The sequence below is a fragment of the Chlamydotis macqueenii genome, chromosome 10, assembly GCF_036417535.1.
Source record: "Chlamydotis macqueenii isolate bChlMac1 chromosome 10, bChlMac1.mat, whole genome shotgun sequence".
Lineage (NCBI taxonomy): Eukaryota > Metazoa > Chordata > Aves > Otidiformes > Otididae > Chlamydotis > Chlamydotis macqueenii.
Genome location: NC_141565.1, coordinates 12,986,218 through 13,010,601, shown reverse-complemented (window position 1 = coordinate 13,010,601; position 24,384 = coordinate 12,986,218). Strand labels below are relative to the sequence as shown.

The following is a 24,384-nucleotide window of genomic DNA, read 5'->3' as shown; positions in this document are numbered from 1 at the left end:
TAGTGACAAAGAGCTCAGCATGCAGTGGGAGATACCTCAGAAACAGAACTGCAAGACAACAAGATACAAGAGCAGAGAGCAATCCAGACTAGTCTTTCACTGAAACACGACATTTGGAACTGGAACTGGAGTTTGAGGTAGCCTTGCAGAGGCATTACATCACATATGAAGGAAGTATGTGGCCCCTAGTCTAGAAATATGCCACCCCCCATTCTGACCACCTTGCAGAAAGCACACTATACAGAACTGCCTGCCAGGCGTAGAAAGCAATGAGAAAGAAATGTCTATAGAAAAGCACATCATCACAGTCCCTTCATTTGAAAAATCATGCTCACTACCCCCAAAGGTGAGAGTTTCTCCTGAGGAATTCTTGCCTTGCACACAGCACAGCAGTTGTATGCTTATTCTTACTCTAAAGGAGAACAAGAGGTGGGTCACAGAATATAGGACAGAAAATCAGCCCCTACACTGCTTAAAAAGGAAGGGAGAGAAGAAAAGGGAATAAGTAACGCTCTCCTAGGTAACATCAAATTGCTGCTCCGGCTGCACAACAATGAAGCATAGTGCAACCCAGATAATAACCCTAACTCACGTTTCAGCCATGATCTTTTGCACTTAAAGGCACTAAAAAGCACATCCTCTAGTGCACTTCTGCTGGAGCACTTTTTCAACAGGATCTGGGTAGAATCAGCTTGATATCTCAAAGAATACAACATACAGACCTCTGTCCTGCTTATGATCTTTTATTTTTTATGTACCCTGAAAGCAAGGATCCAGAAGAGACTGGCCTGAATTCAAGTAATCTCAAGTACTTACTCATCCCCTATTTCAAACAGGTTTGATTTAGTAGTTTTACTTGAACCTCCCACAGCAATGCAAAGCTGAGAAAGTCAGATCCACCAATCTTTGTACACGTGTTATATGTACTCAGGATTTATTCTTGAAGGCTCCACATTGAAACAGGTTTTCTGAAAACTTGCTCTTTACCATCCAAGAGTTCAACCCAGGTCTACAACCAAACTGAAACCACACACACTGCACACACAGAGAAGTCCAGGCTAGGGGTTGCTGTCTGGCTTTGTTCGTTGTTTTTACTTCTGCCAAGCCCTCCTGCTGCTATAGCTGCGAGTCCAACAAGCAGATACCCTTCTGATGAAGGGCTCCTGTACTCCCAGTGCTCTAACGCGATACTCATCTATCCAGCGCAAGAGTCGGTGACTCATCTAAATCGCACCTAGTGTCCAGGTGCCAGGGTTTCATTTCCCAACCAGAAGTTCATGCAGATCTGCAGATCTCCAGCAGCTCTTTCAGTCTGGAATCTCTGCAGTACCACCCTGTATTTGATATTCAAATTCCACACATTCACTTACGGAGTGCTTCGCCAGGCAAACTGAAATAAGAGTTGAACTATCCTGTTTAACAGGAAGCAGTCTGAAAGGAGCAATCCATTTCAGGGAGACATTTCTTCAAGGGTCTATAGCTGTCAACACCACAGGGCTCAGCCAGCACAAAGCAGCTCCTACACTGCATGTGATTGACAGCCAGATATGAACATCACCCCTGCTCCAGAAGACTGTCTTCAGATTTGGCAATGTTTACTGGCCCATTTCTGGCCACAGATCACCATTAGAAAGTACCTTTTTTTTTTTGTTTGTTTCCATCTGTAGGTTAAACTCATTGCCTTGTATAAAAAATTCAAAGTTTAAAAGTTATTTTTTACATTGCAACAGAGATGGAAGCGCAGCACCAGAGGTGCCGAGAAGACTCTTGCAAAGGGTGTACAGTGGCCTGTCTTAGGCACCACTGCAACCCACAGATCTCAACTAGTCCCTTAAGAAAGGGGGGGGTGTAATGGGTAGGAGGATCAAATCAAAGACAAAAATGACAAGCAAATGGACAGCCAATCTTTGGAGTAAATACATCTGCTTACAGCAGAACTCTACAGATCAAAGCTTCTGTCAAAGAAATGCCCTTCATCCTTCACAGGATTTCTTTACATTAATGGAATGTTCTCTCTGCAAAGGGAACAAGCACATATTCTCACATATATTCACTCACTCTTTCCAGTAGACCACGTGCCTGGTGAACCCCCTTGTCCAGCTAACGATGGGTGGAACAGCTCGTCAGGTGGGTTCGTTATGCAGCAGCATCAAGAGGCTGCCCAGCATGACACTAGCTGCACAAACCGAGATGATCAGGAACACGGAGGAGCCCAGCGCGCTGCAGCAGTCCATGGGTGTCCCAGTGCTGACTCCCGGCGCATTCTGCTTACCATCTGGGCTCTTGGGAACGTTGAGACACCTTCATTTCTCTTATTGAAGAGTGTGCCTCAAGCTGGAAAAAAAACAACATAGAGTGAAATGCAAAGACTATTTTTTCCAATAAATTAAGTCTCTGTTGCACTTGACTCCCGCTGCAGTTCCCATCCCCCTGAGAAGGCAAGGTCCGGCCAGCTGCACAAAGTCCAGGCAGCCCTGGGAAAACAATGGGATCTTTTTCTTGCCAGAACGAGCCTTCCCGTTCACCCTTCTAACCATGGCATGGACGACACCCCCAGTGTGTCTGCAGTGGAGAGGAGTCTGTTGGCATAGCAACAGTACACCCTAACTCTCCGCTAATGAACAGGGATAAAATGTTTTGTTCTCATTAGGAAAAATACAGACACATTCCTGATTGGTGAGTAATGTCTCTGCCTCTGGGAGATTAGCTCAGAGTGGTGCAGCCTGAAACAGCCTCAATTCAGCCCACTGCGGTGCTTCCCCTGAACAGCCACTCTCCAAGGACCCCACGTCTCTCAAGGGCAAGCCTGCAGAGCCTTCTGTAGCACTTGGCCTTCAGGCTGAGACAGCTCAAGGCAAGAATAATGAGCAGAGGCTTGACAGGAGCAAACCAGAACAGGCACAATGGGAACACACCCCCTGTCCCTGCAGGAGCATTCGCTGCACCTGGGGCCCAAGCTACAGCCAGAGTTTCTCTTTGTGCATCCGCTGCAGGTCCCCTCACACAGGGCTCAAACCAGACCAAGGCTCCGGCTCCTGCTCCAGCCACATTTCCCACTGCTGGGCGAGTAAAGGGACAGAGGAAAGAGCTGCAGCATACTCAAAAGCAGAGCTCAGCGACCACTAAGCATGGACGGCCGAACAAGGGCTGCTGCCTACCAGTCTTTATCAGGATTTTGGCATCTAGCAATCAGCAAGATCCACCGCGAGAAATCTCTATATACTTTGATGTTTGCAGAATATCTGCACACACTGTTGTTTCATCACTCATGTCTGTACCTAGGTGCTGTCCCAGGCTCCTCCCTTGGTCTTCCAAGAAGTAAAGACTCTGCCCCATGCAGGCAATTCTGTTTCCCAGACCCTCTTGCCTCCAGATCCTTTTACCACAGGGGCCAGCACAGCAACTGGGAGGAGCACAGCCTTTGCAAAGAGGATCTGGGACAGGAGCAACACCAGATATTCCCATGCACAAACAAAAATCCAGTATCCAACCACAAATTTGCCATGCTTTTTGGCATAACCTGGTCTGCACAGTGCAAGCACAGCCCAACAGAATTAAACTGTGGATTTGGACTCTGGACCCATGGTACATCCCTCATTTATGCTACTGCTGGGTTCCAGGCACTCACACCAGTTCACCTTGCCTTGAATTTGGAAGTTGTTGAGAATAGGGACTGCACACCTTAGACCTCAGAGAACTTCAGGGAGTATTTCTGGGGGCTGAACAGGTTCTCTAACTCCCTTCTTGTTCTGCTGGGAAATTGGTACTGGCTGGGGTTAGTACCCCACGCGGAGACAGACTCAGCTCCAAAGCAAACTGGCACACGGCAGAGCCCTCTCGCTCTCCCACCCCTGTGCTGCCAATGGAGAAACGGCGGATTTGAGCTCCGAGCACCCGCTAACTCCCTTCCCTGGCCCCTCAGACTTTCACCTGCTCTTCCCTCTTCCTGCTCCTCCCGGCTTCAAACAGCCCAACTCAGCAGCTCAAAATGGTGCAGGAGGAAAAGGTGGAGTCAGCATCAGGAAAGAAGGGCCCTGCTATCTTATGCCTTTGAGAAACTTGCACGTCCTGTACAGAAAGATGCTTTTTTAAACACTGCTGCTCTTGCTCAGCCACAAAACCCGTATGTTAACCTGTGCTGGGATCTGCTCATGGAACTGCTGGGACGTGATTTCTGCTGTACATCCTTCCAGCTGAGAAATAATTTATTTCAGTCCCCTAGGCAGGAACTCTATTACCTGCAAAGCCATCTCGGTCTGCCTAAAGGAGGGAAATAAACCCTCGATCCTACCCGGCCTTGGCCGGCTGAGCGACCACAGGCCCCAGCCTTGGCCGGCAGCCCCTGTCCAGCGCGCAGTGAAGCTCAAATCCCTCCCAGCCCCACACAAGGCCAGAGGGGCCCTGGGTGCTGTTTTCCAGCCTCCGGGCATTTTACTTGTTCCAGGCTCCATCCCTCCCCCTAGCCCTGGTCAGAAAGGAGAAGCCGTGGGAATGGAGCTCAACACCCCGAGGTAGGCTCACCCCCAGCACTTAACTCCCTCCGTGCCGGCGGGCAGCCCTCCGCAGAGACCACCGCTACCGTCCCTCGTGCTTTCCCAGGACGCCTGTCACTCCTGCTGCCCTACCTTTCAGTGTTTCCGTCCTCCACCAGCACATGGAGAGAAAACCACAAGAGGAGAGCACTCTTTCCACGCTCCCAGCAAGTCCCAGAGGCTGCCCAGTTAACAGAAAGGTTCCTTCATCATTGCATCGAAGCACATTTTCTTCCTTTTGCACCGCAGGCTGCCGTATGAAAGTCGCGCTGCCGTACAAAGCAGCCCTCGCTCCGCGCAGAACTTGTGGTCAGCAATCAGCCGGCATGTCAGGAGTTAAGTTAGCATTTCCATTCTCCTGACCTGCACCGAGGCTGGCTGAATATGGAGCTATTCTTTGCAGCTTGATAAAGCATGAGAAAGCCGAAGGCCTCACACACTCCTCTTTTCACAGCTTGGCCTGCTGCCCACAAGCTGTCACTCCCTGGCACCCAGGGCAAAGAGAAAGAAGGAGGCCAAACTGCAGCCAGCTGCAATGAATCACTGACTCCCCCCGGTCCCCTCCTCCCCAGGGAGCCTGGATCCCTCCTTCCGGCAAGGGGATAATGTCTGCCTGGCTATGCTGGCTTCTTTCACAGAAAAAGCCATCTTTTTGGAGGCGGGGCAGGGGGGTGGGGGGGGAGTGGGGGCTCCTATTGCAAAAGCTGCTGCCATAGAAAAGTGCAAAGCAACTCCCAGCAAGACTGAAGAACGAGGATTTCTGCTCAGCAGCTGGATAGGAACGCGCTCCTGCAAGTGCTCAGCACAAACACCACTCAAAAATCTGATGTTGGCCATTTGACTAAATTGCAGGAAATTCTGGAGGAAAGCTCAGGCACAGAACTTGATTTGAAGGAGACCACTTATCCCTTCATGCCTCGCTTGTGATATTTATTTCAGGGACCAATTCCCATTGCAGTCCTCCTTCTCCCCCTCACTACAACATCCAGCCCAATCACCATGTTTCATCCAAGCACTTCGAACCACCACCACCATGCCCTCATGTTTATTTTGATGGGTTCCATCATACAAACTGCTTCCCCATGTTAGAGTTCAGTCTTCATTTTTAAGACTACACAGCAGCAGGAAAGGCATCCAAATCTCAGGGTCAGTGGAGTCCAAGACAAAAAAAGCAGCTGAGAAGGCACAGGAACACCAAGGTCATTGTTTGCCTTCCTTGCGCTGTATACCTGAGTTTCGAGAGCAAAGCCTTTGCAAGGGAAAGATGCTAGCTGTTTGCTTTCTGAGGAAAGGGAAATTCACTGATAAAACACTTACCAACTCAGCCCCTCACCGTCAGCCTAAGCATGGACTAACCAGTGGCACGTGGGTCCACATGGCGCATTTCCATCCACTCATTTGTCTCCTGGAGAGAAGGTGTTCACTGCACGGTAGGCAGTCCCTGCCAGAACAGTCACATCTCTCTCCCAGTACAGAAGAACAAACTGCAGTTTGACAGGGAGAAGGGTTTAACCTGAAGCCTGGCAAAGGCAAAGTCTTGCTGCCTCCAAGGAGAAATGAGAGGTTGCCCTCCCAACAGCACATGCTGCCACCGCCAGCACCCGTCTTCCCGCACTGGCAAATCTGTAACCTTCGCTATCCCACTGCCTCGTATCCCTCACAACCATACAATACCGTCTACCTCCCCTTCCTCCGTAAGGAAGCCATTTGGCCTCCAAGTTCAGCGTACCTGTCTGCTGGTAGTGTGCTTCATACTCAGGCAGTGCCAGGACCACACACATTTCTTTTATCTCTCCCTGCACTTGTGGGGTGATGAAGGAAGAGTTGCACGGTTCCCACCTGGCAGCCAGTGCATATTAAAGCGGTGAGAAACTCACCAACTTTGGGTCACCCAAGCCATCTACAGAGGATTTATTTTATTACAGTTGTTGTTTGGGTTTTCAGAGGTTTTGTTTTTACAAAACATGGAACAGCACAAACCAAAATATAAATTATGAAGAGAAACCTTTTTTTAAAAAAAAAAAAACAGAAGCGGGAAGGACCTTCAGTATTCCTAAAGCTACATTCATCACAAAATAAACAGTCTTAAAAACACTCTTTCAGAGATACAGGCTGTCAAGAATCACAAGCAACCACATTCAACGCCGTTTTATCACATACTCTGTTACATGACACGCTACGTACTGATTTATCCCTTACAATACATTTCTAGCATTTTAAGGTTTCTGTTGCACTTCTATACATGTACGTAAATAAATTTCTCTTCCACAACATCTGCAGCTACACAACTAGTATATTGAAAAGATGTTGCAGTGAGCATCCATAAGTTATGGAACTCAGGTTACCCCCTTGTGCAAATCACATACAAAACACTCCCTAACTGTACAGACACACACAGAGTTTTGCTGTGGGAATGCCAGCTCCTTCAGCATCACCCTGCTCTGCCAGAACGATCTCTAAATGCAAAGCTTAATAGAAACAGTTAATATTCCGAGCGTGGCTGTGAGCCACCTGAGCTGTATATGTAATATAATCAGGTTCCTAATGCTCAGAATAGCACTCTGGAGTCCTAGCACAGACTAAGACCTCACTGTATTGAGTGTTGTGTAGATAGTTGTAGTGGTGCCGTTCTCTCTTCTGTAAAATTACTGAGCATCATACACAGGAACCATGCGTAACCCATATTTTACAGATGTTAGGACACAGGAGAGCAATGTATACTTTTCAAATGTCTTTTTTTGGCAGCTACATGAAGTTAGTATTTTCACAAACACACTGAGGGGAGGGAGGCAGGGAGGGGAACACTGAGGTTACTCTCTGGAGCAGACAGGCAAAAGCCCAGTTCAGCCAAAGCTCACTGAGGCTCTTTATGTTCCCGTTCAGTGACAGAGGTCACTTGTCGAAGACCGAACCAGATCTGGTGCTGGGCTGCCTGCTAAGCACGCTGGCAAAAGGATCTGAGCTATACCCTTCTCTGCAGTTGTCTGCATTTCTTTGGGACCACCAAAGGCCTGGAGTCCATCCCAATGCTGCTCGCACCACCTTTGCGAAAAACATGCCTTTTAGCTTCAGAGTAAAATTTGCCTGAAATTCCTCACGCTCTGAAGAAAGGAAGCCCATACAGAGGATCTATGAAGAAAAGAAGGTCATCACTTGTGTTTGCCAAAACACTTCATTTACGCAAATTCTAATTCTTTTGGCTCAAATCTCAGGATATTTTCCTACCATAAACACAGATTAGATCCATATTTGAGCTGATCATCCTGTGATCCTCTTCAGGTTCACATTGCATGGTGATTGCTGCAGCCTGCTCACACTCCCAAGCATCCAGAAGTCACAGCTCTTCAAGTCATTGATTTTTTAAGAGGCACCAGGTCACGCTGTCTGGCCTTCAGCTGATCACAGTTCACGAGCTTTCTGCACATTTCTGGCTTAGGAACTGTATGCATTTGAAGCGAATAGAGACTAGATGCCTTTTGGCAAGACGCCTGAGGCAAAGGCCTCAGGAGAGAAATCCACCATTTCCCAGGCTGATAGAAATGGACAGGCATCCCCTCACTTCAGCTTTTATTCCCTACTTGTGAAAAGGCTGAGGGAGCTGGCTGTTACAAGGGAGAAAGGAAGAGCTGGAGGGTCAAACAGTTGCAGGTAGTGTACTTGAAACATCTTACATGAAGAAACAGAAGCAGACATCTGAGTACTTAAAGAGGGGAGTCCTCTGCAGAAACAAGGCAAATACCGCTGCAGAATAATCTCTTCATATACCTCGCTCCTTCAGATCTACACTTGTCTGAATGCCCTGATGCAGTGAGAGAAAACGCTGTACGGTGGGGAGCAGGAAGGGACTATGTAAGGGCATGAGCAGGAGGAGGCTATGTATAAAGGAGGACATTCTTCTCTCAGCTAAAAAACCCCATGGTTTTCAGCACTGTTTTGCCTTTCCTCTGCTGTGCTGTTTCCCAGCTGAGAGGAATCCTGTCAGCCCACTGCACGGTGTCTGATCAGAGCCCGTCCCGCTTGCTGCCCCAGCACGGGGCTCCCCAGGGACTGCTCAAAGGGAAAGGGATAGAAGCAAAAGGGGACAGTAAACATGTACCCGACAGGGCTTGGGCGCCAGCACGTTCTCCTGAGCTCAACAGAACAAGTGGGGAAGCAGGAAGAGAAACTTTCACAAAGCTGTTTCTTAAACCAGATTTACAGCGATACAGTAAAACAGGGTAGGGTTGTGGGTGAGGGGAGATTGAACGCATTACTAGCTAACCAGCAAGACTCCCGTGAGAGACTGCAACCTACAACAGACCTTCACAGGGAACCACCGAATCCAAAACTGTCACCTGCAGACCAACTGGGAGCTGCTGCTGTCTCTGCTCTTTCCGTACCACTGCAATACAATCACAACTACAGTACCATCCCTCCCCCCCCGAAATCCCTGTTCCTCTTAGAGGAGGTCATACTCAAAACTATCTTTTCTCTTTTTTTTGTGTGCCATTAGTGATGAGGATCTGGAAGTCTAGGTTTCAGCCACTAAAGTGACTGCTGTGAAAATGTTACTTGAGATTTTTGCCAGAACAGGTGAGAAAAGCCTTCCAACTTCTTGAAAAGGTAGAGTGTACAACGGTGATCCGGTGCAGAGCTGCAGGGACAGCAAAAAAGGAAGTCCTGCTGCTGTGGTGGACATTCTTGAAGTTGCTGCTTTACCTGTAATCACTAAGGAGACAAGCCATCAAGACCTAGAAAAATTCTGTCAGTCTCATGAAGAGCAGGTCATAGGAGGAAGACTTTTTATGAGGATACTGTCTATTGCTTGAATAACTTCTTTGTTCCAGACTACAGCAGCTAAAAAAAAAAAAAAAAAGAAAAAGAAAAAAAAAAAAAAAAGAGCCTTCCTGCTACTGCTTTGCCATTCAAGACATTGTCATTGTCACCTTTCAGATGTGTAAGCATAAGAGACAGCAGCAGCTGAGCTGTGGTAATTAGGAGGGAGAGATGTGCAGGCCTTGTCTCGCATCTTTCTGTTAAGATGCACTTTACACTTTGGCAGGTTTAACAGTCCCCAGTGAAAATAAGCCATCTGCATCTACTCCAGCAGACCATCCTCATTTCTGAACCCTTCAAACAGTTCTGGAAAAATCAGCTTTGCCTCCCCTACCCTGCATTCTCTAAGGCCCAAACCAGTCACAAACACATTACTTCTCTTATTTACAGTAATACAGGAACAGTGGCTCTAGAATTGTTTGAAAGACATCTACTTCAAAAAAACATTTCCCATTTTATTCCAGCATTTATCAAGTTCAAAGTTACATTGCTCTCTGTACTTGCAGCAGGGAAGCCAAGGAGGACGGGACCAATCTAATTCAATTCTATTCACAAGCACCCTTCCTGACGAAAGCCAATAACTTTCGGAGTCTCTGCAGACTTTGCTTCACCGCTTCGCACGCTGAAGAATGGCTGGTTGGTAATCCGCTTTTCACTCAGTGAGCGCAGACCCAAAGGTTTTCATCCCTGTGAGCTCAGAAATTTCCTTTTCCATTTCAGAGAGAGACGTGTTCCTGGCAGCTCTGAAAAGATGCATTTGTAAAATAGGAAACAACCTCAAGGAATGCTAAAGCAAAGGAAGAAAGCTGTACGTGGACAGTCTTTCTACCTCAGCCAGGAAAGGAAATTCCTCCTCCGCACTGATGCCCCATAAACACAAGCTACTCTGCAACTACCAAACACTTGATCAACACCAAGTGACTGGCTGTCCACCCTATCCTGTATAAACACCCAACATTTTCCTAGGCTTTGGTTTCAGATCAGCTGGGGCAACGGCCACTAAAATCTCAAAAGAAATAAAAAGTCCAGAAACACATACTTGTGTGTGCATGCCAGAGAAGAAAGGAAAATAAGAGGTGCATGTCAGACGGCTGAGACAAACTGTGAAGGTATTCTACTGAACCCACTGCAGGGAAGACACACGGTGTCCGTGATTTTTAAACTTGTAGTCCATGGACTTTTGTTGTCTGCAAAGGTAATTAACAAAGCAAATCCATTGCAGTTTCTCTATTGGGAAATGTTTAGAAGTCTGCAAATCCAAAGAGGTTGAAACTTGCTTCTTTCAAGTGCAAAACATTCAGCTGGCCCAAAGCCAAGTCCCAGAAAAAAGCCCCAGTCAGAAGCTCAGGAATGCCAGCTCTGAACACAAACCAAAAGCACACAAACCCTCTGCTCAGGCAACTCACATTATCCTCTCCCACCAAAAACTTACTTAAAATTGCACTCTGAAAATTGCAGCGATCATCCACCTCCTTGATTTTACGCCAGGGAAACCTGACCAAAGTCTCACATTGACACTTTCTAAAGCAGTCAGCGAGCTATTTTTCTTACCTCGCTTTGGGGAATTCCTGTTCAGCGTCTCTGTAAAGAGAAACACGAGGCAGGATCCCTCCCATCACTCCCAGCTCCTTAGCAAAGGCATTCCTGAGGCGCACTGTGCACAAATAAATCAACACAACCGCTCCAGGTTTCCCCGGCAGCTGGAAGCTGGAATTCTGCAGTGAAGGCAAACACCTCCCCAGCTAAAGCAAACACGGCGGTAGAGCCCCTCCTGAGCGCCCATAGCTACTGTCAAAAGAGGGATGGAGAGAGAAGGTGGGGTTCATACGGCATGTGGCTGACAAAAGGCAATCCAGCTTAAAGACAGAAGATAGCCAGGAGTCCAGCCCTGACCTAGGCATTCCTCTGTCCAGGCATGTGCTTGCCAAAACGTTTTATCAGTGCAAAACCACAAAACTTCATTTTTAGAGCAATGACCATCTTCCCCCTGACATGGATGGTAGTTTTGCATTTAAAAGCTTTTTTTTTTTTTTGCATTTAGAAGATGCGTAAAAGATCCTGCAAAAGTACTGAACAAAAATAGTCCAGCCTTAAACAGCTTATAGCTTAACTCTAAAACAAACGGAGACAAAGGAAGCAGTACTGATCAGTATGAGCAGCAGTCAGCTCAGCAGAACAAGATGACTGCTCTTTCCAGGGATAAAGGGAGGTGTTTGGGGTGGGTTTTTTTTTCCTTCTTTTTAAACTACAAACCAGAAAAGACCTGATGAAGGATTTTTGAAAAGAATTATTAGGTGGGCTGGCATACATTTACAGGCCAACACAGAAACCAAACCAGTATTTTTCAAAAGCAGCACAAGGAAACAACAGAGGCTAATGTTACTGGACAAACAGCACCAAGTGTCCAACTTCCAGCACTAACATTTGCTAGATTGCATACAAAAAACTAGATGGGCTGCTTCAATACCTCACTTTCAGTTCCACTTGGCAAGTAAGGGAAGGGAGTAGCCAAGGCAGGGCTGAAACAGCGACAGTAAAAGAAAAGCAAAAGAGTTGACTGCCTCAAACACTCTTAACAACAGGCACAAAGCCATCAATACCTTACAAATAAATCTCATTTACTAAAACAAGGGCATCTTCCTCAGATGCATCCGGAGAGCTGGAGTAAACACCCAAATCTCACCATCTCCCACTCCTGATGGGTATGCTTTCCCACAGGGAATTTCCATGGAGAGCCTTCAGTGCATGCACGGGAGGTATCGCAGGAGAAGCACGAACAAATGCCACCTCTGTCAGACCTGATCTGTACCGCAAACCCAAGTCTTCAGCTTCCACGGCATCATTTGGAGCCCTCACTCTGAGACCAATGGAAGGCATATTTTCCTTTCCACTGTGTCGAAGAACCATCAGATCCCAGTCTACAGGCAAATATTGCCTTTAAGGTCTACCTACACGTGATTAATTGAGACACACACGCCAGGCAGCTAACAGTGCACAGCAGTGGGGGAAAGACAGCAGCCCATCAGTAGGTGAGTGCCAGGAGCTCCCTGGCTGTATATCACCCCTCTCAGCCCCCCAAAAACAAACCCCCAGATTGCTGTGTGAGATCCAGCCTGCAGAGCTGTGTGGTGTTTGGGAAGACCTTGACTGGCAGCAGGGCACTTAGGAGCCCTGGGTCTCAGGAAAGGAATCACAGATGAACGGGCTGGGTGAAGGACTCTATGTATATGCAGAGAGGCACAGACACAAAGGAGGGCAGGGGGTGGGAGAGAGAGACAGTGAGACTTTTCTCCAGACCTTGTGCTTATTTTGACCTTTCAGTTAAAGATTCTCCGAAAAGGCACTCTTCAGCCCTGAGCCTGATTAGACATCTTGGGAAAAACAGAGCACAAAGCATCACACATGAACGAGCACAGAGCCATAACACGATCTTGATATTCCCACCCATCCATATGGCCAAAAAAAAAAAAGCGAAGTTCTCCAGTGCAAACACTGGCAGCAGCCATATGAAACTAATGTGTTAATTAGCAAACTTCACAATCCAGCACAGCACAGGGATTGCTGATGTTGGCTATTATATAGTCAATCAGAAACCAAACAGAGCAAGTCCCACGTTAGTTAACCCATTCAGAACAAAGTTAATAATTTGCTAATTGCAGATTTCTGGAATGAGCAGGCCAAGGTCTGTTTTCCAAACCTCTTTTCTCAGGGGTATCTTAAAATGTATTTGCTATGGCAAGCTCGCCATCACTCGCAACTCTTCTCTTCATTAACATTCAGTCTCAACTTAGATGTTTAACTAAAATTCAGGGAAGCCCACTGCCTTGCTTTACACAACATCAGACTAAATGAGCTCAATGATTCATCTGGCCTTAGAAAACTGTAAGTTAGTTTTCAGACTGTAAACAATCAAGTTATTCTGAAACAATCATAGGCTAAACTACAACATTCATCAGATTTACTTCTTGTATAGGACGCTCACACTGAATACAGGAGAAGATTAACGAAAGTAACTGAAATTACTTAAATACAATTAGAATTTAACACTGTTCCTTGGTGTACATGGGTTTACACACCAACTGCTTAATAAAACTACTTTCCTAGAAAGTTTAATCAGTAAAATAATTAGCACAAGACAGGTCAAATAGAAAGATCAGGGAAACAGTGAAAGAAACACTGTGAGAAATGCAAAGAAGATTTTATTCTCAAGAGACACTTGAAGTACAAACCTCAAGTTAACACTCCCGTCATGAACAAGATTCTTCATATCCAGGATGTACCACTCAGGTTGCATAAAACATTTAGACATGAACAAAGTTTGGGAGGAAAAAATACAGGGATAAGGAACACAACTGCATTAGTCTTGGGTTTATTTCTAAAGCACAGAAAAGCAGAAATCCCTTGCAGCAGGACCAGTCAGAGTCACATAATTTAAAGTAAGACCACTCTGACTTCCTGCCTAACGGGCGCTGTTCCACTTTATCCGCTCACACCTCCACAAAGCCCATTAAGTGGTTCTGTGAAATGTAGTGGTTTATGGCATCTCGACTAGAGGCCTTTAGAGGTCAAAACATAAGTTCACTACTCTCCTAGTAGTTTGCTGCACTGGCTCTATCATTCTTTCTGGCAGCAAGGCCAGACTAATGTCTTATTTGTTTGCCTTCTGGCTTGAGCCATTAATTCCTTCTCGCTGTGTTAGAGTAGCTCCTCGGAGGCACCTATGCACGTGCTTTACCCAAGTCACCTCTCAATAGCTTTTTTTGGCAACCAACATTTTCAATCCTGTCAGTCTCTCACTGTAATGAGAGGCACCTTCTTTGATGCTTGAACTTTTTTTTTTTAAATATCAATTTGATTGTCATCCCCACCACCTCCTCCCTCTTCTTCAGCGTCACTGCTTTGGTGAAGCACACAGTTGGTGAATGATCAGCATCTCTGGCACACAGAAGTCTATACTTGCCTGTACCACATGGATGTTATTTCACTAGACCCATTTTACAGTGTAACGGAGGAGCTACAGAAATCACAGACGGCAAAGATTACATCAGTAGCTAACAGTCAATTATCTGACTTCACTGAGTGTAAGGAGTTCGTATCTTTCTTAATCACTGTTTAATCATTTCTCCAAAAGTGCTAAGGAAAACTTCACTACCTGATCCTCATTCTGTTAAAGATTTATGTGCTATTCAGGATCTTCACGCAAGAAAATCCCAACAGACCTGTCATTTCCAGCCATGGGTTTGAATTTGCCCTGCTCCTCTGCTGAATCAACATTAGCAGTGGCTTTAGATTCATTTTCAGAACACTGATGAACTATTGAACAGCACAGAGATAGTACTGACGCTCGCTAGGAATACCACTTCCCAACATGTTCCCAGTAACCCATTATTTTAAATGCATTGGCTTTTTTTTTTTATTAAATAATTATGAGGTATACTGTTGATGTTGGCATAGATCAATTATTCATACCATTGTACGGCTCCAAGTCAAACATCCTAAGAAACACATTACATGAACACAGTCACCTGCTGCTGTGTGCTCACCTGGTTCTTTCCAGCTGCTTTTTCTTACTGTTACCACAAACAAACCCCTCAGAGGTACAGATCCTCTGATGGATACATCACAACCAATACCTACTCATCTTAAATGTCCCCGAAGAGTCGAGTTATTCAAGGTCACTGCATGAAAAGCATTAATCCCTTGTAGATGTTAACCAGACACTCCATTTCATGAGGACCAGTATCTCCTTCTGCTTCTGTTCTAGCATGAGGCCCATGGAACTTCCACGTCCAACCAGCATTTCCATTTAGTGACAGTTCTTATTTTATGCTGTATGTCAAATGCACACCTGAGTTTGCAAAGAGCACAAGGCAGAAAGCTTATGCGCTGTGTGCAGGCAGGAGCACAGGCCAAGGTCTGGCTGCAGGTCACTGTGACAGCAGGAAGGGCTCTGCCCATTGTACCACTCAGAAGAAAATAATTCCAAGGCAATAGTCCAGAATGAGACACGTGGCTTTTATCAATCCTTAAACTGGTATTTTCAAAGCAAGAAACTTACTTGCTGTTGTGAATCCCCCAGCCCGGCTATCTGGGAACGCTAACACCTGGCTATCATGGACACTGTCCTCTTGAATGAGATCCTCAGCATAGCTCCAAGAAGCAGAAACATGCGGCCTATGGAAAATTGGTGGCAGGGAAGGCTACCCATTGGTTTTAACAGCAGAAAGTCTGCTCATATTTATGCATGACCGCTCAAGTGAACTGCGTGACTGCTTTTGTTGATCTGCTCTCAGTGATCCATTCTTTCAGCAAGAACACCAGGAGGAAGCCATGCTGGGACTGGGCAAGGGAAAAAACCACCCTGTGGACATAGTGAATGAGACAGAAAATTCCCCTGGAAATTCTGGAAGTTTACTTGCAATGATGCTCTGCATTGACTTTTCTAACAGCTTTTTGGGACACCTTCACACATCAAATCCCCACCAGCAGTCACTTTGACTAAATCTACTTTAGAAATTGATTAGACCATTGATTTTTTTTTCATAGTGTAGATAGAGACAAAGTGACCTTTCCATCCCACAAAAAACAAAGGGAATTAACACATGTAAACAGTCTTCATTTTAAAGGAAGCATTTTGCAATACTCTTCATTTTTTTCTTGCAGCTCCCAAGAGATCAGTTCTCCTTTCCCTTTTAACTTTAACTTTTTGCCTTTCTGTCCAAAACAGGCCAAAGGGGCAAGACTTCTCAAAGCATGTACAGAAGAGCAGCCTGAAGACAAACACAAGACACAGGTCTTCCTATGGTCACCGAGTGGTAAAGAAATCAGTACCAATTTGTAAACTAACAGTTCTGTTTGTCTTACAAGTGAAGCAGCATCACAGAGGACGGTTCCCAGTACAGAGACAACAGTTTCATAAGCACAAAAAATGTAAAGATTTCTCTACGCAGAGAAGAGTTTTTCAAGATGTATTCTTCATTACACAGTGGAATGATAAGGATGCTCCATGTGTTTATATTGGTTGAAGCTATTTCCCTTGTGCATCACTGCATGGATATGATTTCTACCTGCTTAAAATAACATTGCATTTTGGGCAAAGTTCCACCATTAGGACCTTGTGCCTTCTGGTGCTTCCTGCGTGGTGTGCTTGGGGATGCAGATTACAGTCCTAGCGCTGAACGGCCAGGTGTCATTTGTGCTTTGATGATCCAAGAGGCTCTGGCAGCCTGCAGAGAACACAGAGGACTGTAATTGTCACTGCAATCCGTTAGGATTACCCTGGGCTGGCAGCACTTGGAGGAAAGTAAACAGATGCAGAGCCCAATGGCTTTCAAACATTCAGGGAGCAATACAGGCAAAGGAAAAGGATGAAACCTCAGAACTGCAAGCGCAGGTCATTCTCCCACAACAGGTTTGCTCAGCGCAGCACCACCCTGGGACTGGCATCCTGCTGCTAAGCACCTGCACCAGACACAGACACAAACCTTTGATCGGCAAGAGAACATCAAACTACAAAACTACTTAACCAGAAACATCCAAGGTTATTTGGGCTGTGTGAGCAGAATGGCAGCATACAGTTCCTTGCAGCAGGACACCCATCATTGGCATAATCTGGAAGGTAAACGCTATTTAGATGTTATTTGTCTGTAGCTAATGAGTTTGGCATTCACAGATCCACCGCGAGAGCTGTTGCTATAGCAGGTCTATGATGGTGGGATGCCCTAGATGTATTTCAATGGCTGGCTCCAAAATAACATGAGTCTGCAATACAGCCGTCAGCTCGCCTACTCTTTCTACTCTTTACAACCTTTATTCACAGACTTCAACAAAGACAGCTCTCCACAGTGTTGCGAAGCCTCGTTATGCATTACGGAACAGTGACCAGTGTCAATATGGGTCATTAAGGAGAGCCTCACGCTGTACATACAGGCCGCAACACCACAGCGAGACAGAGCAATTATTTGCAAGGCTGTTGATGGCAAGCAGGCCTCCCGTGCTTTGCGGACAGATAATTCATTTACAAGGTTCAGGTATCCAGAACACAGTACTGTTACTATGGCACACAGGAATAGCTTTAAAGTACAATAAGCAAGAAAGCGTGATGGTCAGCACCACCCCAGAAGCCTTTAGATGTGTGGCACTCTGCTGAGCTTGTGACTGAGGCTACTGACACAGGCTTTCACTTCCCTGCAGCTTAGCTCAGTGTTAAGAAGGAAGGGGCCATGGTGACTTGGGCGCTATGAGGACAGACACTCGACTGTCCCAAGCCCAGAAAAAGCAAAACAGGCTAAATGGCTCTTTCATCTGCTCCTGTGCAGCTGCTCATATGGCCACACTGCCAGCACACAGCCCCTGCTCCCCATCTCTGCTGCTGCGGGGAGCAACCTCGCAGGTAGCTGCCCTCTCGACAGCGCAGAGAGCAAGAATAGCATTTGTAGGGCAGCTGCTCTACCTCGCTGCTCCTTTTTCTTTAGCTCTACATCATCTCAGCAGTGCTGGGCACAGAGCACAACCAGACACTCCAGCAGTGGGACTCTAACTGTCTGTTACCGTGGCCAAGGAGCTCGGCATACTGAGTCACTCGGGGATGGCAGCGCCGCAGGGAACGCTCTGCCTTCTTGCCAATTCAAATTTTGCCTGTGCTGCCAAGAGGACAAGCTGGTAGCAGGCACCCAGGGCCATTTTCTAATTGCCCGTGCACCTCTGATGGCTGTCACACATCTGGGAACGTTTTCTGATTACAAATCCCAAGACGACAGGAAAAATCTAGATCAAGGAAGCAAATAAACAGTAAGGGTCAGTGCTACGCGTTACAGTGATAGCAGTGCCCCAGAAGGCAGAGTCACGCAAGGGAACCACACCTCTCCATCACAGCCATGAGAAAGCTGCACTGACACGCAGGCAAAGGAGCAAAGAGCCCTTGCAATCTTTGCCTTAAATCTCTCTCAACAGTTGCAGGTTGGCACGAAACGCAATCCAAAATACATTTCAGCTAAGCATCAGAACATAAATTCACAAATGTCTTCGTCTCCGTAGGTCCTCCAACATTTCTGCTGTCTCATTTCAGCAATTTCTCTCAAAATGCTAAACTAGCTAAAAAGAGTTGGCAAATAAACAGACCCCCTGGTTACCACTTCTCTGTTTCCCACAGTGGCACACACAGCTCCCATGCAATTAATTCAGCTGCACACCCGTTTTACCATTCTGTTGGGCAGAATCATTCAGTGACGGATGGCAATCTGTATGCAAGGAGTTGAGCAGTATGCAAATAGAGATCAAAACATTGATGTCCAGGAACTGCTTTTGCACTACAGCACATACATTTTTCAGCTACACTAAAGGCAGGACTCAGAATAGAACAGGTGAAAAGAAATGTATGGAAGACGGCAGAGAGATGATCCCAGAAGAGTTACTGAAATGCTCTCACATTTGATACTTTACTCTTAGGCAATTCACTAACAGAATTGCTCTCTCCAGCGTTTTAAGGTTAGTTTGATGCCAAAAATCTTGGGATCAAAGCTAAAAGTGCTAAACAGAGAGTTGCTTCAGGGCCATTAACTCCAAGCTGTCCAAAACCCTACACCAGCTTCAGTGCTAACATTATTTCTGACAAAGTTTGGTCTGGCAGGAGCATCTCTGAAGCCCTGGTTCCTGCGCTTTAAATTCTTGTTGTCTGAAGGACTTCCAGCTGCGCACAGAGCCCTTGCAGGGCACTGTCAGACGCATATTCTCAAGCATTTGCTTGGCCAGCTGTTCACAGAGGTTGGCAGTTCTTTATGGAGGTTAGAGAGCCCAGAAACTCCTCACTGTATCACACGGCAGGATGGGGCATGGCCACTTGTAAGTAACAAAGGGATTTCAAGAGCACACATTCTCCGGGAGTCAGAACCAGAGCGGGGAAAACAGACTGCGCTGCAGTGCTTAAGGTAACGCCACACAAAGAATAGGGAGGTCACCTACCCAAAATGTGAAATGGCGCGGTATAGGAGAGCTAAAGGAAGAGAGATTGAAACAAAAACAATTTGGAAATGCCCAGAATACATGGGCAGAAACCTTCAGCTGAAAATACTACTTCTATGTAGTAATTTTCAGAATTATTATAATAGAGTAAGATGTAAAACATACCCATCCTATTTATAGAATGACATGCAATTTAGTCAGAAAACCAGTTTCATCAGCACAGACAAATGCATGAATACAATCAACTTCCCCCACCTGCACAGTCCCAGGCACAACGGCAGAGCTGCAGGGAAGGGTAGGACACAAGAAAGACCACATTCTCCTTGTGATAGCTTCAGCAGGAGTATGAATCTCATCACTGCTACTCAGTTGACAGGCAATACTATATTATGCGGAGATAAGCTGACCCACATGTTTTTTCACTGAAACCCAGAAGCTCCAAAGGCAGCACTGCCTTTAAATTCAGAATTAAGGAAAAGTGCAAAAGACAATGAAAACAGTGATGACTTGAAATTCTCTGCACCTGCAGATGCAATGCTTGCTACCAACAGCAATCCATTTAGTTAATACCTTACAGCTGCATAATCTGATGGCTCACTACAGATTTAAGGTGGGTATTTGGAGCAAGCAGTCACACAGTTCCTAAACTCCAGCCGCCCCAATACAGAAGCAGCCTAGCTAAACAGCCACCAGGAACAACCAGCAACCCACCTACAGCCCCTGTGACACAGGGACAAAAAACTTTCCACAGTAGAGTGGGAACAGATACAAGTAGCAAGATAAAATTACAACGTTCAGATACTTCCAGAAGGGAAACGAATGATCATTTCCTAAAACAGAGTAGCTATGAAGCTGCAGGAATTTTGTGAGCAGAAGCAGTGGTGCAGAGCTGAGGCTGGGGAAACTCAACCCACCAGTTCCATGCTGTTCTCTAGTTAAACTTCAAAGCCAAAAGCAATGCAAAAAGCTCACGTTTGCCAGGAAAAGGAAAAGCATTCCTCACAGTACTTGCAATGTTTATACTGCAAGCAAGTAACTAAAGTTCACATGTGATTGAAGTCTGGCATCTAGCAATTTCCTTGGGATCTATATAATTTGAAAATTCACTTTACATTTCGATCAACATCTAAAATCTTGCTATCAGATCACGCTAACTCAAATTTCTTTCCTACTTCACTTCCCCCTCTTCCCCCCCCTTTCTCCCTGGGGGTGGCAGGCAGGATTTGAAAGTGAAATTCTAACATTACATTCAGGATATTAGAAATAATTTAAAAATCAATTCAATCTAAAAATCCAAATCCATCTAAACTAACACCATTTGTTTCTCCTTTTTCTACCACAAGCATCAGGAGGCAGTGCTTACTTCTAGTTAATGAAAAGGAGACCTTAATTGCTTCCTGCAACCTCTAAATAGCTCAGATGTCTTAGTTACTACTTGGCTAAAAAAAAAATTATTAGCAGTGAAAACAAGTCCTCCACGTTTATTACTTAAGCAATTGGGGAGAAAAAGCAGAGCCTTAAAGAGATCACAACAAAGCACTGTGGTTCTTCCATTAGTCAAGGCTGCGTGTCAGTACAGGTCGAAACATCCTGCTTCATGTTTCTGCACCTTTGCAGCTCAGCAAGTCTGAGCTCCAGCGACTACAACCTCCGCCAGTTTATTAAGCAGGGTGCATCTCAGTTATCACTACAGCAAGCCATAGCACGAGGGCTGGTCCTACACGGTCCTAGGGAGCAGTTAGCAAAAATCCCTCCATGAGGTTTTTAGGAGAGTCCCTAGACAGCGTGCCGAGGGGAAAGGCTTTTTGACTCTCACACCTGTGCTGGAGCGAAGACTGTGCAACACATGAGATGACTGTTTCCCAGTTGAATTAAGCATCTACTCTGCCTCCTGGAGCAACGGTATCGTGTCACGAGACTGTATACACTCTTAATGTCTCAAATGCTGGTCCCTGAAAAACGCAAGAATTTTCTAAGAACTGTCTTCTAGCACTGAGACCAAACCAGACAATGCTCAAATAACGATCAATATGGATCTTCTCTAAAGACATCATCACAACCATCAGGTCAAAGACACCTCCAATAATAGGACATGGAAAATGATACCAGCACAATGAAAGACCAGCTGGCACATTCCCATAAAGGCAAAAGCAGCCCTCCTGTGGATTTGATGAAGAGCAGAAGATGAATCCTTTCAGATACAGTAATCCTGCAATCAGATACTCACAAGAACCGCAAATAAATGCGACTCAAATCCAGGGCTTTAACAGATTATGGGGAATGCAAAGGGGAGTCAGTAGAATGCACCCATTTTCCAGCACTCAGAGCACAAAGACGTTTCGCTGAGGATCCAGGTGAGCGAAAATGGCACCAGTCCAACCCCTGCTTCCTGAAACTAGCTTATGTCTAGAGGGCTAATTCTTACAAGGAAGCAGGCAGGCTCACGCCTCCTCTGGCTGCTACCAGCCCGCGCAGCCTGCAAGTTGGGATGAATCAAGGTCCTATCATCTTCCTCCAGGATGCCCTTATGCAAGATTGGGAGGGTTCAGCTCAGAACTTGGCTACAACAGCCAATTTGAAGTTTCAGGGGAAAAAGCCCAACAGCTACAAACCAACAAAAACAAAAAAAAAAAACCAAAAAAAAAAAGAAGGAATAGAAGGAGAGGCTGCCAGGGAGGAAAAACTGAAGTCCTTATGAGTTTCCTTTGAGAGGCGAGAAGGACTGAGACAGAGAGGAAGATGACAGAAGAGAAATAACGTGAATAGGACCGATTCACAAGTAGAGCTTTTACCACAGAAAATACCAAGCATTGGTGGGAAGTGGCTGCTTCACCTTCTTCTGAACTTCCCCTCATTTGTTGTCCTTCCTCCCCAGGTGACATTAAAGCATAAAAAGCACTTATTCTACAGAAAAAAAACATACTGTGCCTGCCCATACCAAACACTACTGGCTAAATGAAACCACTCCAGAAAGCAAATAGCAATAGCAGAAGAGCACAAGCACAGTTACTTTTGTTTTCCCGTTGGACAGTGCTGGATAGCACACACCCCACACACAGGCAACCTGGGTGGGTGCTTGCTTCTTCCTTCAGAGCACACCCAACATACAATTGGCATCATTTATTTGGCAGGCAGTCTCTCTCCAGGCACACAGGGCCACCTTCAGCAGCAACAGATACTTTCCAGACTCGTTCAGTCCTTGCAGTCTCTGCTGACACTGCCAGGAAAGCCCAAGAGTGCCAGCAGCAGCAACACTCACAGAAACAACCCTGCTTTACACAAAGACTGGCACTGAAGCGAAGGGAATGGCTCTGTGCGCTCCTTACAACCCTCTGTCAGCTATTCCCTCTGCCCTTATATGGGAATATCCCGTGGCCCCGCCGGGAATATGATGCTGTTGGTGGATATGAAAGGTAAGGCAATACCTGAGCTGTCAGCACACGAGGACAGAATTTTTATTTTCTGAAAAGCAAGCAGAGTCTAGGAGCCCAAACTCTTTGCAGCACTTATGTGGGAGAAAACAGAGATTAAGAGTGTCAACTGCTGACAGTCTGTGCCCACCTTTCTCAACAGAGTTATGCTGGTAATTTTAATCTCATTAAATATTCTTAATCGTATTACTAACCTAACTCTTTTCACATGTTGGAAGAAATTTAAAGAGAAAATTCCATATATGACCACATTATGTTAAAAGCTTTCTAACCAAGTCTCAATTCAGGGCAAGTCCCTGGCTTGCAGATCCCAGTTCTGCTACAGACAGGTGCTCAGCACCAGATTACCGACAAATCACCTTCCCTGCCAGGTTCTTCTCTCTCCATAAATTGCTTGCTTTCTTCTCTTGAGATTCTGTTAGACATTCCTGGCCTCTCAAAATGATTCTATTAAAACCTACGCAGTTCTATGGCCAGTTTGCAACGAACACCTCCATCAAGGAGAAACACCAGTTTCCCCCATTAGAATGCAAAACCACATAGCAACAACAGCTCAGCAGACCAGATCCTTCCCGAATCAGGGTGAATGCCTCCCATCGCTGGCTTGGCTCCCAGCATCACACACAGAGACACATCGTCAATGCGCTGCTCATCGATTTCTACATCGGCATCACACTGGACTCCTGCGAGCGCCGTTCGAAAAGTGAGACTGGAAACGAGCAGGCCACATTGAACACTGAAGACTCTAATTTAGTAAATACTGACCCCGCCGTTTTACAACGCTCGAGGCTGGAGCCCCCTTTCTTTCTAACGACCGCAGCAGTCCGGATATTCTCTGAGAGCTACTCCTGATAAAGCAAATAAAGTTGAGATTTGAGAAAAGAACGGTTCATGGAAACCTGAAGACACTCGAGTCACTCCAAGGCGTGGGGCGAGGGCCGGGCAGCCCCTTCCAGCACGGCTTAAGGCCGTGCTGGAAGGGGCTGCCCGTTCCTCGCCCCGCAACCGCCCCACTGCCCCCCGCAACGGCCCCGCATTGCCTGAGCGGAGGGTGTGGGGAGGTTACCCACCCGTGAGGCCCCGTCGGGCCGAGGCCTGGCTTGGCCGCTCCGGAGGGGCCGCGCCCATCCCCCGCCGCCCGCCCCTCACACGGAGACAAAGCGCGGCCCCCGGGCGGCACCTGCCGCTGACCCCCAGCAACGCCCCTATGCCCCCCGCCGCTTCCCCGGGCCGGATACGGCGGCGGCGGCGGCGGCGGCAGCCGGTATCACACCGCCCGCCACTCACCCCGCACCGCAGACCGACCGACCGCCCGCCCCCCCTCCTCCCATCCCCGCCGCCCCTCACCGGTCGCCCCGCTCCGCGCCGTCGCCGAGGAAGCGCTGCCCGCCCCGAAGCAGCGGAGCCACGGCCCCGCCCCCGCCGCGCGCGCCGGCCCCGCCCCACCCCCGGCCGCCACACCCCCTTCTCTCCAATAGCAGCCGGACGCCCCTCGGAGGCCACGCCCCCCCGCGGCTGCCCCTCACGCTCGCGGCCAGCGGCGAGACCCCATTGGCTGTCGCCGGCGGGGCGTGGCCCGCGGTCCCCTGGGCGCGGCGGCCGTCTCCCCTGAGCAGCGCCGCGACCCCTCCGCCGCCGCGGGAACC

The 24,384-nt window shown here is 47.0% G+C and overlaps 1 protein-coding gene across 1 annotated transcript in view; it reads right to left on the bottom strand.

The window, feature by feature from the left end:
* The window catches only part of PLXNB1 (plexin B1), a 79,142-nt gene extending 55,009 nt beyond the window's left edge, over positions 1-24,133 (bottom strand). Inside the window, exons 1-2 of the mRNA XM_086755526.1 lie at positions 24,086-24,133; positions 2,059-2,334 (exon numbers count right to left, since the gene is read on the bottom strand). The gene's annotated coding sequence lies outside the window, so the exon portion shown is untranslated. The remainder of the gene's footprint in view (positions 1-2,058; positions 2,335-24,085) is intronic.
* Between the last annotated feature and the right edge of the window lie 251 nt (positions 24,134-24,384).